The 5,000-nt window shown below is 33.8% G+C and overlaps 1 protein-coding gene across 1 annotated transcript in view; it reads right to left on the minus strand.

Annotated features, from left to right (window-relative positions):
* Positions 1 to 3,232: 3,232 nt before the first annotated feature.
* Positions 3,233 to 5,000, minus strand: part of LOC122258865 (phosphatidylserine synthase) — a 41,090-nt gene continuing 39,322 nt past the window's right edge. Inside the window, exon 9 of the mRNA XM_043025135.2 lies at positions 3,233 to 3,702. The gene's annotated coding sequence lies outside the window, so the exon portion shown is untranslated. The remainder of the gene's footprint in view (positions 3,703 to 5,000) is intronic.

The following is a 5,000-nucleotide window of genomic DNA, read 5'->3' on the forward strand; positions in this document are numbered from 1 at the left end:
TATATATATATACATTAACATTATAGGTATTGAATCAGTTTTTCTGATTTTATATTCATGACAGAAAAACATTGTACAAGCAACAAAACCAGAACATCCTGTGATGACATTAGATATCCACTCAACTATTGTATTATAATATATATAATGGTAAATAGTAAAAGGAACATCCTATAACAATCTGATTAGAATTGACATGCCACTTTAGTTATGGAAAATACCAGCTACAGAGATTGAACAAAGATAAAGAAAAAATCTCAGATGATAAATGCAAAGGCCACTTTCCTCTAAGATATGACTTAATGATTGTTATTATATAATAACAACAATAATAATAAAGATAAAATATTGCAGTCAGTATACTTCAGGCTCACAAGCTAGGTAATTGTATCTTCGCATACACTGAACACTTTATAGGTATTTTTTTCGCTATTCGAATATAAAAAAATCAATATTGCATAGACAGTATAAACAAATTAGAATCACACACATATACTTTATCTTTTTAAGAAAACCTTGTAAGAAGGCTGCTAACTTTTGCTCTGACCTACCTTCGGGCAATGTTTGTTTTTAGTGACAAGTTTTATACCTGTATGAGATATACTTCTAATTGGTAGAAAAAAACAGCTACAATCCATTTAAATGCAGGTACCATGTCTTAAAATAAAATAAAAAATAGTTGGCTATAAGTAGAGCAAATTGGATTTACAACAATAGTATCCAACACTAGTTTTATTTTGTTTGTGAACTCCCTATCTTACAGATGTCTTTCCTTCGTACTCTTAATATTCTGTAATAATAATATTATATGATACCATCTTCAATAAGCACATGGAGTTGGAATTACTAGATACTTTTTTTTAGCAGAAATTGGATGTTTTATGATGAAAAATACTCATGGGTAACATTAAATTTTCTTCTATCCTATCATTTTGAGTGCATGGTGCATAGTACGACAGAAAATTTGGTAATGAACCACTTCTGCTGCCAGGTTAGTCCACAAATCAAACTGGTGGTACTAAGTGCGGGGGCCTTGACATAGCCCTCACCTCTAGACGACGCTACAGTCTACTCCGGGCTGCATAGATTTCAGAATATCGAATTTTAATTCCGTGAAATACAGATTTTGAGGGGTTATTTCTTGTCGAGATATCCTGAATTTAAAGTGAAGTGCACTTATTTAAAGCCTGATTTTTTTCTTAGACTCTGGAATTTGAAGCCTAAAAATGAAATAAACACTTTAAAACTAAAAATGGAATATATATTTTAACATACTTTGAATTTCAAAGTATAACAAGAAAATTAACAATCCGCTTAAACACTAAAATGCAATAAATATTTTCCTGTGTTTCGAACTTTGAAATTAAGAAAGCTTACTAAAATGCACTATTTTAACATAAATACATATATTATACATTTAAGATTTTTTCTATTTCAATCAGCATCATAATTTCAGATCTTACACAAGCATCTCACGTATTGATATGACCTGACTTTAATGACAAACTTGAATCCTAATCTTATATACTGGCTTCCAGTGTACTGGTATCGGTATCGGCATTATTTTGCACCATCGGTATCTAACAATATTTTGGTATCGGTGCATCTCTAATAATTCATCAGTTCCCTTTTTTCTAATATAATAATTATTTCTCCTCTCTGTGTCTCTGAACAATAAATTTTCATCTACAGTGCAATGATATATTGGAACACAATAAAAATTATCATTAAACCTTAATAATGAATCAGCACAATGATTCATGTATATCAATATATAAGTTCTTTACATTTTGAGGTGCAACTAGTTTTTCTTTAAGAAAAAAGTAATGATTCAAAAATGAAAATAACCCCCCCCCCGTAAAAAAAGAGCTTTTCACTGAAGTCAATGCAATATATAAACTGAAATTCACTAGCAAAAATATCAGTTTTTAGATTAACATGAGTGAGTTCATATATTCACATTTACTACAAAATCAATTTACTGACCATTCTCCCTCTGTTGTAAAACAGTGTTGTAAAACTGAACATATACATCCAAATTCCAAGAACATAAATGGATTCACCTTCCTAAGCCTCCCCCCCCAAAAAAAAAAATAATAATAATAATAAAAAAAAAAAAAAATAAAAATAAAATAACATCTCTAAAAAATCTGCCATTGCCAATGTTTCAAAATAAAGCATAGCCTTTGCTGTGAATAGAAAAAAGGAATAAAGTTAGAGCCTCATTCGATCCAATGAGAAATCACAATTGTAACAATTCAGTACTGTGAAAGGGACAACCATTAATTCAAATGAAACAAAAAGCATAAGTAATTGTTTGTCTATGCTATTTTTTTTTTTTTCAATTACTAATAAGTATGAAACAAACGAAAAGGATTTCTTTAAATATTCACAATACTTTCTGGCTATCACATGACTCCGAAGTCGGTTTCTATTACAAGTGCTCATTTTAAAAAAATTATGATAACCCTAACCTTGTCTTAAAGTATTAATCATATACTTTGAAGAATATAACATGACTACTTTTCAAATAATTCAAACATGAAAAAACAGAAATTATGAAACCACTTGATTACATGCAGTAAAAATAAGTATATCTGTAATAGACAACTGTATCATAATGATATTTCAGTATGAAGAGCCCGTTATCATTTGTTGAAATATTAATTAATTTGACAATCTCCCAACTAGCATTCTGGTGTCTAACTGACGTCTGCTTTCGGCCAAACGATGGACTCTATAGTTTGCTAACCGTCTAGTTACTAGTGCGATGTTTCCTACCAAATAACAGATTTTTTCTGGCCAGATATTGATGGTAAAAAGCTTCAGATGTTTAAAATACGAATATAGACTACAGTTATAACATAATGGAGGCAGCAATGGTTATGCAATGCTCCCATTAAATTGACATTGTTGCATTCGCTTTTTAAACATCTGAAGCTATTCTACCATCAATATCTATCTATAAGAGTTAGTGTACCTAGTGTCAAATCTTATATCGTTTGGCCGAATGAGCAAAATGAACAAAGACTCTGTGGAATTATTGGAATGAACGCTCCGCAGACATCGGTTGGCCCTCGATGTGCATGTAACGTGTTACCTCACCCTTTTGAGATGTTAGAAACCACTTATCTCAATAAATTTGTCAAAGTCAAAAGTCACATACCAAGATAGTAACAAATCTTTCTGAGACTTCTTAACCTATTGCAGACGGGGAAAAAAATTGTTTGCCTAGTCTCAAAGATGGGCTTTATTACAGAGCGAGGCAGCTTCACGCAACATGCCTTGACTCTTTCCTCTCTCTTTAAGTCACTCATTGTAAAACTAGAGCCCTTTTTGTGTGTTTTATTGCATTGAGATTTATATGTGACATATCACAGGCTCTATCAATGCTGCAATTGACTAAAATTGTACTATAGGGTCCATATCAGCTCATTATTTTCTTTATACTCAGTGTGATAAAAGTATTGCTGTTTAATGGGAGGACAAAAAGCAACTTTATTTTTTCGTATTCGTGTAGTCATGAAACGAAGAGGAAGGAAGCCTGTTCTTATGACTGTGAGTGCCACAGTAAAGGCATCCCTACTGGCATAGGGGCACATTGTTACCTTCCTTTTCTCGTTCTGCCTGCACATCCTTCATCGGCAGAAATCTAGAGCAGTAGGTCGGTAACTTGATGTATGGCTCTCTCTCCTGCTGGTGCTAGAAGAAAATGATGCCATCAAAGTTACTGATGTTAGGTGAAATGGACCCTATACTAAAATTCTAGTCAACTGCAGCTTTGGTATTACAATGAGTGACGGAAAGAGTGGAAAGAGTCAAGCTGCTCTGATATAAAACCCATCCTGGAGACTGGGCAAGCAAATCTATCTATCCCCCGTCCACAATGGGTTAGGAAAGAAATCTATTACTATAATTCCTCAAAAAAAAAAAAAAAAAAAAAAGATGTCTATATCTTATCTATATCCAAGGATGAAATTGCAACGTTTACCTATTCAGTATTATATATTTTATATGGTATATACATATCAATTTTATGTGCTCTTCACTTCAATTGGTTACGGTATGATTTTTTTAGTTTGCGTGGCATGAAATATGTCCCCGCTAACCTATGTCATAAAATAGATTTAGGGACATTACCCAAATGACCAGTTAGCACGGGACGTCGGCACAATTGTATAGTTTATCTGGGCCCGATATCTACCTAATGTCGAATTCCATCGGGATCCGCAGGTGGGCCATCGTCATAAGCTGACTGCTTTACTACATAAAATACCGCCAGTCGCTCATATTCACGATAATATGGTTAAATAAAGCCTTGTTAAACATCAAATGTTGTTCGGCGACCGACTTTTCCCGACCATGTGGGTAGTTTTAAAGTCTGACAGATGGCAACAACAGAACTTCATATTACACTGTACCAAAGATTATACTGTACCGTTAACACTGTTCGCTGTATTCTTTTTTTATACACCTGAAGCTATTCTACTATGAACATCTAACCATAAATGTTCGTGTAAATAGCATCAAACCTTACATATCCAACTTGAGTGAAGAAAACGGGAAATAAGACTGCTTTTGCCATGTATTTTGATTAATACTTGTACCCCATTCATCGTCGTGATCGCAATCTCTTTGATCTTGTTTTTGCTCGCATAACCGAGTATTTTTTAATGAACCGTTATTTTTCATTGACTGCCGGTTCCGTTAAATATTTATCGCGTCAGGTGCATTGTAGGAAGTTTAGCACTAGGAGCTTAGCAAAGCGTCGACGTCGGTCAGATGAGCAAAATGGGTGTCCCGCCGCCAATGCAGCTGAAGTCCAACCGACGCCGGCAGTTTAGATGAATAAGCAGAATGGACGACCGACGGTTGGACGTTAGAGTGCTAGCTGGGAGTTTAGAGAATGATGCCTGTATTATGTAAATGTTCTGTTGGGTTTATTGAGGAATTGTTTTAAGACCCCATCATCTGATGTATATTGGTTTGTGATTGGAAGC

This window comes from Penaeus japonicus, unplaced genomic scaffold (assembly GCF_977035675.1).
Source record: "Penaeus japonicus unplaced genomic scaffold, GWHDUDI00000001_assembly GWHDUDI00000029, whole genome shotgun sequence".
NCBI classification, from domain to species: domain Eukaryota; kingdom Metazoa; phylum Arthropoda; class Malacostraca; order Decapoda; family Penaeidae; genus Penaeus; species Penaeus japonicus.